Consider the following 13,224-nt stretch of genomic DNA (forward strand, 5'->3'; position numbering starts at 1 on the left):
AGCAGTCTGCATAGTGGGGACAACATGACTCTATGCACCCCACACAACACTGGCTCGCTTGAAGCACAAGTTTACTCTACACAAGAAGTAAAATGACTAACAAATAAACAGACTTAGCCAATGAACCCGGGTGACGCTTTATAACATACAAAAGCGGCATAAGAAACATGGAATGAATGAAAAAAAAATATGATACAACGTATGGGAAAAAGATGAATAACTTCAGAAATAACTTATCGTAAAATAAACGAGAGAAGAAAACAGAACAAAACATACACATCTCAAAGTGTAAGACGGTGTAGGAAGGACAAGAAAAGTGTTGGGAACATTAAACTTGTTTAGGAGAAAGTTAATTAGATAACCTGGGTGTAAATACGAGGTATGAATAGTCTCCTAAAAGAACACTAACTAAAAAATATAAATTAGCGCAGGTACATTTTACTAGCTTGCTTCTCTATATAATATTTCACACGCAACATTTGCTCTCCCGTTTAAGAACAGTGCTTCATAACGGTTACCAAAGGTCTTGTTAGTAACGGTGAAATATCCGGTAATATCAGACGAAATTTACGACAAACTTAAACAATAATTTCGACACTTTCTTTCCAATTTTTCGAAAGGTAAAAAAAAAGAAAAAAAAACTTCCCCAACTTCGTTTTCCATCTTTTCGTGGTGTTCGGGTAGGGCAACAACGCTAACGTATTCAGACACTCCTCCCCCTCTATGCTCTACCCTGAACTCCTTAAAACGGATTCGAATCTCACAGAGTCCGCAAAACCTTCATCAATTCTGCATTAGCGCTTCTTGCCAAGACTTTGAATTATAAATAATAAGAGTGCTTACCTGCCAATCTTCAGTTCATGACGACACAATATCAAATTACATCATCGATGTGTTAGCAACATAAATCCATGCAAATCACATCAAATATTCATCGAGAGTGAACTTGGCATGTGGTTCCCAACTGGTGGCTCTGGTAACATGAACGGTACCCGGGAAGTGGTTAAATGGTATTAGATTTCTACATGTAAGGGAAACGGGAATATAAAATGCTGACATTGAGAAATGCCGGACAATATCTATACACACAGTTCTTTACGTTAAGCCATGATCTGAATATGCAATTCAACTGGAGGCAATCTTACAATGTTACGCGGGTGTCTCAGACGTTTAGGTGGTGCATAAAGTAGGTGAAAACGGGACAATTGGTAAGCCACTCAAGAGATGTGTTGGGGACCACTATACAAGGATACATAATTCACATGATTAATGAAACATTCTTTAACCTATTTCAGCTCGACTGAAATCTGAATTCCACTCACCTTTCTTGACTTCATTCCAATATGACACATGTCAGTTCTACCAAAAAAAAAAAGTCCTTGACCCAAGTTCACTCTCTTTAACTACTCAATCGTCTGCTGTTCAAGGTCTAATTACCATAAACAAATTATAATTTGGGCCGCCCGGAGGAGGTGGTTGTGGGGGGTGGGGGGATATGGACCAACTTATGCCATGATGTCAACTTCTAGGTCCACAAACGGAGAGTGTGACGGACAGATAGATAGATAGATAGATAGATAGATAGAAATATAGATAGAAATATACATAGATAGGTTAACACATAGAAAGATAAATGTGTCAGAAGTGAAGGGTACAAGAAGGGTTAGACCAAACTGGAGTGGGAGGGATGGATTGTGGAAAAGATCTTAAGTTCTCAAGACTTTAACATGCAGGAGGATGAAAGACGTGCACGGGATAGAGTAAAACTGGAGAGATGAGGGACACGAGACGACGTGCTGTCGTCAATGGACTGAACCAGGATATATGACGCAACCACGACCGGAGAGGTCTGTGGGGCCAGAACGTGCATTGGGTGGGAGACTGTAGTCAACAAATAAAAATGGATGTAAACGAGTGATTAGGGCGCTACCTCGCAAACGCGGGAAACCGTGACAAAAATATGAATGAAACAAAAAAATCCTTGAAGCGTCTGGCCAGACTCCGGGCGACCCTCTCAACGTTAACTCCAGTACTCACCAGCCACTGCAGGTCCCCTTGTGGTCCCCCTGGTATGGCAACGTGGTCTTGGTAAATCTGTGGGGGACACTTCACATTAACAACCACGTCAATCACGGTTCTAACTTCACTACTACTACATCAATCACGGTTCTATCATCACTACAATCACGGTTCTATCTTCACTACTACTACGTCAATCACGGTTCTATCATCATTACAATCACGGTTCTATCTTCACTACTACTACGTCAATCACGGTTCTATCATCACTACAATCACGGTTCTGTCATCACTACTACTACGTCAATCATGGTTCATATCCTCACGACTACATCAATCACGGTTCTATCATATCTACTACGTCAATCATGGTTCATAATCTCACTAGCACATCAATCACGGTTCTATTTTCGCTGAATGCGACATCTCGCCTATTTTTCAAGCACCAATCACTTTCGAGTTCTGACCTAAAGCAAGGTGTCACCTAATTTTCAAGCAGGCAGTCACATCAATGTATGTAAGGTAAGTACTTTCCATGTTTAATATAAACATTATAAAAGGTTTATACACTCTAAACAGTAATAACAGTCGACATAACCACAAGCATTGAAAGCACACGTGAAGCAAGAATATCTAGAAGATGAAGAATAGGACACCTAGAACATCATAAACTTATCTTGAACATTACGTGACACATCAAGAGCATCATCTACGACATGTCTAGAAAAAGTTCAAACATCAAAAACTGCTTAAACGTCATAGAAATCGACTAAGATACCTTGGTAAACAAACTCAGCTTTCTAGATCATCTCAGTTATCTAGAACTTTACATAACATATTCACATAATCAACAATATCTAGAACAAATCCCCACATATCTAGAACATCACATAACACATACATATATCTACATCACCTAAAATATCTCGAACAAACCCTCAGATATCTCTAACTTGACATGTTATATCTCCACCATTACCTAAACTACCTAGAACAAACATATGGACATCTAGAACGGTCTACAACATTTTGAAGACCATCTCAGGTATCTACAACATCATCTACAATAACCAGAACAAGTAGACCGCACACCTGCCGTATATATTGGGTCATATACGTATGGCACTGTCCTGTGTCTCATGTGTCCTCTGTAGGATCAAGACAGCAGGGGAGAGCTTCCGGCTAGATAATAGAGATAGATGAATATATCCATAATCTATCGGCTAAAGCTTGGGAAGATGACGGTATAGCTTCCTTGGGGAGAACACATAGATCTATATTCTGTCGAGTGAGGCCTGGGAAGAAAATGGTATAGCTTCCCCTGGGGAGAAAAGGTGGAAGGGGAGGGAGGATACTCCCATATGTTAGCTCCCCAGGGCTCAGGAACTGGATTACTTATAAAAGTACGAAGTAGGGAGGAGACTGGGAGGAGGGAGGCTAGGGAGGCTAAGAAGAAGGGGTGGGGGTGAAGGAGAGGAATTAAAGAGGTGTGGGTGGGAGAGGAAAGGTTCCGGGAGTTGTTGAGGAAGTAGCACTGGGTGAGGGAATGTATCTACACTCACAAACACCCATAGTCTGAGTGTAAGCGTACTTACAAACACCCATGGTCTGAGTGTAAGTGCACCTACACTTACAAACACCCATGGTGTGAGTGTAAGCGTACTTACACTTACAAACACCCATGGTGTGAGTGTAAGTGTACCTACACTTACAAACACCCATAGTCTGGGTGTAAGTGTACTTACACTTACAAACCACCATGGTCGGAGTTCAAGCTTACAATCAGCGTAGGTCTGTTGTGTCAGACGTACGTGACGTAAGGCCTTGCTAGGATGCACGTCTCCCATCTCCTTGCTTTATGCTCTCTCTCTCTCTCCCCCTTCCCTCCACTCCCTTTATACTACGTCCCTCCCTCCCTCCCTCCCGTCTTCAGACCCTCAATCTCACTCCCCCCCCCCCTCCCACATCCTCCCAACACAACAGCTGCTTCTAACCTCCCATCCCTCCCTCCCCCATCCCTCGCTTCGTGGGCTCGCCAGATGGTTCCGTCTGATACAGGAAGCAACAGCTGGCTCCTTATATGATTTAAACCACGCTCACCACCTGACGTTATGACTGATATACATATACATACATATATATATATATATATATATATATATATATATATATATATATATATATATATATATATATATATATATATATATACATACTCTGCGGAGTCTGACTGAACGTAAAAGAGAGAGGTGGACAATCTAATGCGACATAAGGAAGACAAAACTGAGGAAAGAATAAACGAAAGGAAAATTGGAGTACACGAGATACTGCAAGACCAGGAGGAGGAGGAGGAGGAGAGGCGAAGCATTAAGGTACTGTGGATCAGGTAAGGATATACAGAGGAAGGAAGTACATAATGAAAGAATGAAAGAAGAAGGAAGTGAAGACAGAGGGTCGAGAGAGTAGGATAGCAAACCTGGCTTCATTTTCAGATACAGACGAAGGAAGTACATAACGAAAGATTGAAAGAAGAAGGAAGTGAAGACAGAGAGTCGAGAGAGGAGGAGGAGAGCAAACCTGGCTTTAAGACTCCCACATCTGAACCTCCCTACAGCAGCTGGGCAACTCCTACAACCACACCTTCCTTCAGCCACATAAGAGATCTCTACGACGCTCCTTCCACCGGGAGGGGATGATCCTCCACATGACCACAGTGGTGCACACACACAAACACACACACACACACACACACACACACACAGGGTATAGTGAGGACGGGCCGCTCAACGAGAAGATGAAGGGAAATGGGAAAGGCTTCCTCCCCCCCCCACAAGCACGTGAAAGGATTCTGGTTCCTGGCGTTCCTAGGATTCAATAAGCCTCCTTCTCCTCGCTCCTCGTGGGGGATCCTAATCCCCTGGATCACCCTCCTCACCCCTAATGAAGAAGCTCCCTCGCCTCTGAAGGATCAACGCCCACGCCCTCGACCACAACTCTCTCACTTTTTTTTCCTTGGATCTCAATAATCCTTTTGGACTATTACGGTAAATTACTTCATCTATTTTAAGTAGCAACGCGTAAAAGTATCTAAGTAGTGCTCTCTCAGGCGAAGGCAGCCTACTACAACGTCTTTTGAGGTGATACTTATATCTACTTTTCTGCTACAGAGCCAAGATAAGGAAAGATAAGGATACATAACTGGACGTCAAAACACCAGATAAACTTGTAACATCAAAGCTGGTATTATGATGTCAGAAACGTCAGTATTATGATGTCAGAAACGTCAGTATTATGATGTCAGAAACGTCAGTATTATGATGTCAGAAACGTCAGCATCATGATGTCAGAAACGTCAGTATTATGATGTCAGAAACGTCAGTATTATGATGTCAGAAACGTCAGTATTATGATGTCAGAAACGTCAGTATTATGATGTCAGAAACGTCAGTATTATGATGTCAGAAACGTCAGTATTATGATGTCAGAAACGTCAGTATTATGATGTCAGAAACGTCAGTATTATGATGTCAGAAACGTCAGTATTATGATGTCAGAAACGTCAGTATTATGATGTCAGAAACGTCACAATGTAGCCTATATCACACGATGACCTCCCGCGAGTGTATACTTTTCTGAACTTCTAAATTACCCAACCTTTGATCTGACAACCAAGAAAAGACATGGTTGGCTCCATTCCTGGTAAAGGGCCCGGGTCTGGCTCACGTCGAGCTCAGTGAGACACGATGTATTTGAACAGAGAGTCACGCAAGTTAGGCAAACACACAGGCGCGCCACGTCCACCACTACGGAAAAGACGACGTGTAAGATGGAGGGATAAATACAGTCTGACATGACAGGCAAATCATGACGCGATGTGTGTATGACAGGCAATGACACAACCACCCTAGAGACTTGAGGGAACTACACAATAAAACCAAAATGCCGTAGAATCTCTCCCATTCTGTGTCTTTGAGAACCAAAATGCCACAAACCATAAAGAAAAAAATATACAGTCTTCACGGGAGAGAGAGAGAGAGAGAGAGAGAGAGAGAGAGAGAGAGAGAGAGAGAGAGAGAGAGAGAGAGAGAGACGGAGGAGAACTGTGGCTGGGAACCCAGACTCACTTTGAGGATTTAAACAGAAGAAGACTCGGTATTCGAACCCGTGCCACTTCGGTCTAGGAATGGCATCCCTAACCCAATATTCGACAGCGTCGTCCACTTCCTACACTGGGCTAGTTCGTGGACCAGTTTACCTCAGTAATACTACACTATGCTGTGGTATACTGCTAGGCAGCGCCTAGGTAAACAATCATAAGCCTAAGTATACTTTAAGGTTCTCTTTTCATTTCGGTCATCCACCATTGTGTGTGTGTGTGAGTGTGTGTGTGTGTTGCCAGCGAGAACATTAAATATGTTCTGTGAATTAATTATTTGGACAGTGGAGGAGGGACTGGCAACTGAGTGGAGGAACCCACTGGTGAAAATTAATCATTTGTCACCCCTGGGGAGAGTGGAGAAGGGCATTAGCCCGCCAACCACTTCTACTCAAAACATTATTACAATATTTCCTCCCCATCATTATGGTTCATCATTATCTCCCCATTTCCTTCATTCATTCTCCCTTTCCTTCTTCAATTAGGCTTAACCTTGACTTCGTGACACGACGTGCCGGCAGCCACAAAGTCGTTAATCAATATGTCTGGTAATGACGACTTGGGCATAAGTACAGATGACCCAAATTCGCATGACAGTTTACTCAACGTATGACGTCAGCGAGGGTTCCTGCAAGTCTCCGCTAGAGGGCCAAAGGTGGACTAATTTCTCAGCGTATTTTAGGCCGACTTGTATATTATTATTTACAAATCATTCATACGTACGTAGACATGTACACAATCTTCAATATTTCAACAACGATCTTACACGATGTAAAAAATCTTGATCAATATCTACACCACAATTCTACAGGACATGTACAGATCTCTCTCTCTCTCTCTCTCTCTCTCTCTCTCTCTCTCTCTCTCTCTCTCTCTCTCTCTCGTATCTACAACATCAACGACCTTTATAAAAAAAAACTCGTGGAACACCTCTGACCTTCGTTCTACTGTGTCTACAAAAAAAAGTATTACTTCTGTAGCTCTCGTATGACCTTCCACCTTCTCCCAGTTGTGTCTACATAATAACCGACCTCTGTAGATCTCCTGTGACCTTTCACCTTCCTCCTCGTAGTACCTACAGAAGCGACCTCTGTAGATTTCGTAAGACCTTTCGCCTTCACGCCATCTAATCTGATTGGTTCTCCGTAGCGTTATGATCGGATTGGTTCTCTGCAGCGCCCGTTCGTCTGTTGGACTTCTAATCCATCTACAGTGTCTACAACGGTTGTTTCGCAGTCTCCATCTGTGCCTACATCACACACGAAGGTGGATCTTCGTCTCTACAATGACCCCATACTCTTCTTTTTTTCCCTCACATAACTACCCCGACTACGACAGTTTTCAAGAACCATTCATCTACGGAATGGCCTCCTCACCCATTACCTTTCCTCCTACCATCTCGTACAGCGACAATATGCGGCATATATATACCCTCAGAAGAACTGACAGTTCCTGCGACACCACAGCTTGAAGACAACTCGCAAATACACACGAACACCACAGCCAGAAGACAACACGCAAATACACACGAACACCACAGCCAGAAGACAACACGCAAATACACACGAACACCACAGCCAGAAGACAACACGCAAATACACACGAACACCACAGCCAGAAGACAACACGCAAATACACACGAACACCACAGCTTACTGGGAAACACCCACCATCTGCAGTTCATCCCACGCCATCTGTGTAAGACAACCTCTTTCGTCGACCCTACACAGGTCCCTCTCGGCCAGGCTAACACCTCCTTCTCCCTCATACTCGATATCCCAACAATGGGTGGAGGAACCCTTAACACACCACGGCAGCCCGACCTAACACTCCCACACAACAGCCACCCAACCCCGACCTATTTTCCCCACCGAACGGCTCTCCCTCTCCCTCAGTACAGCCGCCACTACCCGGAGACCAATCCCAGGGGCAACGCCATTTACCGACCACATACGCCTACTACATCCTACGTTCGGTAATGCCCCTGACGACACCCCGCCAGTCGCTGAATACCAAGTGTGTGGTGTGGGGGAGAGAGAACTGCTCCAGTCTGCGCCCGGGTTGGTCCTCCAGCGGCCCCCGAAAACCATATTTACTACACAATATCTATCAACACTTTCCTGTAGCAGCTGTCGGGCACCGAGCGACGCATCTAAAGCCAGGTTTCCAGGGGCCCCCTGCGAGGCCCACTCCAGGAGCGGACTGCTGGAGCGGAAGATGCAATCACCATCGTTCCAGACTTTCCAGTCGCTCACAGGCCGCGTCCTCCTCGCTCTCCTATTTACATTAGACGCGATGCTAAACTCCCAGGGGAGGGAGGGGGGAGAGAGAGAGAGAGAGAGAGAGAGAGAGAGAGAGAGAGAGAGAGAGAGAGAGAGAGAGAGAGAGAGAGAGAGAGAGAGAGACTGGGGGTGTGGGGAGAGCAGGAGGAAGGGAGGGAGGCGATGGTTGGATGCGTCCTCGAGCTCCTTCAAGCCTAAGGGAGCTTAAAGGCTACGGCTGCCCCGGGAGCAAGTGGCAAATCTCAATGGTGTTCTCAGGTCGAAGATTTGTACGGGGATTACCTGGGGTGGGGGGAGGGTGAGGCCCGGATAATTATCCAGGGGTGGGGAGGATGAGGCCCGGATAATTATCCAGGGGTGGGGGGGTGAGGCCCGAATAATTATCCAGGGGTGGGGGGTGAGGCCCGGATAATTATCCAGGGGTGGGGAAGATGAGGCCCGGATAATTATCCAGGGGTGGGGGGTGAGGCGCGGATAATTATCCAGGGGTGGGGAGGATGAGGCTCGGATAATTATCTAGGGGTGGGGAGGAAGAGGCCCACATAATCATCGGGATAAACCACCAAAAAAAGGACCAATTCAAGCCATTACAAACCGTCAGAATGAACCAGTCTAAAACACGGCCAGCGAGCGGAACAAAACGTTTTCTTAACAAATCGGAAACCACCAGGACAGACCGTTTTCCTTCCGTTTTCCTTCAGTGGCTTTAGGCAAAGAACAAACAAACATAAACAAAAAGTGGAAATAAGTGATATAAGGGAAAATATTCGACAAAGTAAATCGATGAATATTGCCAAATATTCATCAGGAATTATATTCACATGGCAGAATATCGGGCAATGTATTCAAATACAACATCGGGAAATATATTCAAGTAGAAAAAATATCTAGAAACAAATTCATACAGAATATCGAGACATTTTCACATCGAAGAATATTGAGCAACGTATTCATTTAGAATATCGGGAAATAATATTCATATATTAGTTTTTTTTGAGGGGGGGGGGATTAGATTATATTCATATACATTTTCCCCAGATGTATATTATACCTCCTTTAATCTAAATGCATGAAGCTGTCGAAAGAACCTCCCTTCAAATGGTAACAGGTGTTCGAATCTCTCTCTCTCTCTCTCTCTCTCTCTCTCTCTCTCTCTCTCTCTCTCTCTCCCCACCATGTAAACACACACACGACAGGGCCCTAATGGAAGCCGGCGATGGGAATTCAAATCTCTCTCTCTCTCTCTCTCTCTCTCTCTCTCTCTCTCTCTCTCTCTCTCTCTCTCTCTCTCTCTCTCTCTCTCATAACCCCTTCCCACGCCGCCCAACGGTCCGGCCGATACATCCATTACCGCCCTCCCCCCCGTACGCCGCCCCTGGCGTCCAAAATCCTTCGTAATCTTTATCGTTATCGCTATCGCTAGTCGTCACACACACACACACACACACACAAGGTAATAAACGGAATAATTCTCACTAAAAACCGAACATTTTAAAACGATGTTTTTCTGAAAAAAAAAATGGTCATTTCACTAAGATACCCTCAACACCTCAGGATACGAATTATTTTGTTTTTCAAATAAATATAATTAACGTAATCATTCCAGTGGGCAGAAGCAGGGAGTCATTTCATCAGGCCTTATGTGACCTCGGTCACTAGACGGAGGTCACATCTCGAAGATAGTCTTACGTTTTCTTTTAATTTCATTGATGACCTGACCTCTGGGTCGAACTCTAAGGTCAGGTCGTATGCCAGGTCAGGCCATGGCCAGGCCAACCTATCTAAGGGGTCGTACCGTTGTGCTCGAGAGTCGTGCAGTCGTGCCCCAAGGGTCGTACCGTCGTGCCCCAAGCATCGTACCGTCGTACCCAAGGGTCGTACCGTCGTGCCCCAAGGATCGAACCGTCGTGCCCCAAGGATCGTACCGTCGTACCCAAAGGGTTGTACCGTCGTGCCCCAAGGATCGTACCGTCGTACCCAAAGGGTTGTACCGTCGTGCCCCAAGGATCGAACCGTCATGCCCCAAGGATCGTACCGTCGTACCCAAAGGGTCGTACCGTCGTGCTCAAGGTGGCACAACCAGACATATCCGTCGTAACAGTAACAAAAATAAGCCCCTGCCTTAATCCAATACGACATCCGTCCCTCTATAAAACTCCCCCCCCCCCCGCCCCCTAAACCAACCACTGAAAAGTCTCTAAATTAAGAACACTCCGGTGTGACTGGCTGGGAGAGAGCAGCGTAAACAGGTTAATGAGATTTTCCGTAAAGGGTGTGAAGCAATACTGTTTGGAGGCTGGCTGCCTGGCTGGCTGAGCTGGCCAGGAAAACATTATATGATGTTATAGCCAAGTCTCCAGGGAAACCATAACACAATATAACAATGAAAGAAAACTAAAACCATTTACAAATGGGAGAACATCTGATAACACTCCATCCAGATATGAAGCACAAACACGTGACCATCACAATAATAATAATAATAATAACAATAATGATAATAATAATAATAATAATGATAATCAATACTATCATTATCATTACACATCCCTAAAGCCCCATTTATGAGGATCCTGCAGTTTTGAGGCTGCACTCCACGCAGGAGCGGGGATAGGATGGCTCCTCCAGGGATAAGGTCCAATACGAGGCTGTGTGTGTGTGTGTGTGTGTGTGTGTGTACCATATGTAGGCATGTGTTCAGATGAGACAGTGTGTGTACACATGTGAGCAGTGTGCGTACACGTGTGAGCAGTGTGTGTACACATGTGAGCAGTGTGTGTACACATGTGAGCAGTGTGTGTACACATGTGAGCAGTGTGTGTACACGTGTGAGGAGTGTGTGTACACAAGTGAGCAGTGTGTGTACACGTGTGAGCAGTGTGTGTACACATGTGAGCAGTGTGTGTACACACGTGAGCAGTGTGTGTACACGTGTGAGGAGTGTGTGTACACAAGTGAGCAGTGTGTGTACACATGTGAGCAGTGTGTGTACACATGTGAGCAGCGTGTGTACACATGTGAGCAGTGTGTGTACACATGTGAGCAGTGTGTGTACACGTGTGAGCAGTGTGTGTACACGTGTGAGGAGTGTGTGTACACATGTGAGCAGTGTGTGTACACGTGTGAGGAGTGTGTGTACACATGTGAGCAGTGTGTGTACACATGTGAGCAGTGTGTGTACACATGTGAGCAGTGTGTGTACACGTGTGAGGAGTGTGTGTACACAAGTGAGCAGTGTGTGTACACGTGTGAGCAGTGTGTGTACACATGTGAGCAGTGTGCACAGAATCACAACCAAATATTCATCACAATTCAGTTTCTCTACGAAGGTTCATCACGCTGATATGCACAGGTTCAATCTTGATAAGGCGTATCAACACAAGATCTTTCCCTCCCGTTATCAATCTATTTACTGGATACTGCTCTCCACTACCGGATATTCCCCTGACACTGGATATTCCTCTCCTTCACTGGATATTCCCCTAACACTGGATATTCTCCTTTTCACTGGATATTCCTGTCCACTAGATATTCCCTGACAATGGATATTCCTCTCCTTCGCTGGATATTCCCCTGACACTGGACATTCCTCTCCTTCACTGGATATTCTCCTGACACTGGATATTCCTCTCCTCCATTGGATATTCCCCTGACACTGGCTATTCCTCTCTGATACTGGATATTCCTCTCGGTTCGTAAATATTCTGGGACACACACGGGATAGCGACATCTCACTTACCTGACGAGAGTGAGCCATAAATAATTAATAATCCAAATATTAACGATAGTGATAATCCCACGATGATTACCAGACGCTCCCTCCCAATCCATCTCCCAATCCGATTGGATGCGGCTTCTCCAGTCGGAATTCAAGGCCAATCCCTGCACACGTATTTGCGAACACACAATTGGCATATGGACGAACAGCAATAACCTTTTCCCGATATTTACAGTTATTTACTATTGATACGTTTCTTTTGTTTACGGATCCTCGCCCCAAATACAGACACGTATATATATATATATATATATATATATATATATATATATATATATATATATATATATATAATCACCAAGCCAACACCTATTTCTAAACTCAGTTCTAACACACAAGGTTTAAGCCTAGACAAAACAGTAAAGAGATTATAATGTAAAAACAACAATCGCATAATTTAAAATCTATTACACACTTATATTCTCATTGGACACATATCATTCTCGTGATCCATCGCTTAACATCTCCCGCTGACGAATGATTACGGTCGTATATCCTCTTAATCTTTAAGGATCATCGCAAATACATTATTTAATCAGTTACTACACTTCGCAAAGCTGTTTTAATCTTTTTTCCCCCCCGCTGCCTCATCATTTACTCCTTTCCTTCCCACAGTGAAAGCTACGTATAGCCACGAAGAACAACCCGTGAAGGCCATTTAAATCATCAAAATCATTACATGTCGTCGTTTTCCATCATGGATCATCATTACGGTCATATAGGTAACAGCTTCAAATATCTACTGTGTAAATACATAACATCTGGCAAACGTGTATATATATATTACATCATATTCAAGAGTCAGACCAATTATTCACTGGTGTTCACGTCTAGTACAAGTCCTTCCTTCGTCCTACAGAAGAGGTGTATAATTCATAAACACATCATCATCATCATAACTCTATACTCAACACACGTTTCTATCAAACGTTCACCACACTGAAACGTTCGCAGTTCTTCCTATTTCGGGGAGGTATCAGCACAGCTCC

At 44.3% G+C, this 13,224-nt stretch overlaps 2 protein-coding genes across 2 annotated transcripts in view; one reads left to right on the plus strand and one right to left on the minus strand.

The window, feature by feature from the left end:
- LOC139763255 (uncharacterized) overlaps positions 1 to 13,224 on the minus strand; it is a 256,023-nt gene that overhangs the window by 157,998 nt on the left and 84,801 nt on the right. Inside the window, exon 3 of the mRNA XM_071689185.1 lies at positions 2,038 to 2,094. The gene's annotated coding sequence lies outside the window, so the exon portion shown is untranslated. The remainder of the gene's footprint in view (positions 1 to 2,037; positions 2,095 to 13,224) is intronic.
- Positions 1 to 13,224, plus strand: part of LOC139763350 (membrane metallo-endopeptidase-like 1) — a 193,314-nt gene that overhangs the window by 128,416 nt on the left and 51,674 nt on the right. The window lies entirely within an intron of this gene.

This window comes from Panulirus ornatus, chromosome 46 (genome assembly GCF_036320965.1).
Source record: "Panulirus ornatus isolate Po-2019 chromosome 46, ASM3632096v1, whole genome shotgun sequence".
Classification (NCBI taxonomy): Eukaryota; Metazoa; Arthropoda; class Malacostraca; order Decapoda; family Palinuridae; genus Panulirus; species Panulirus ornatus.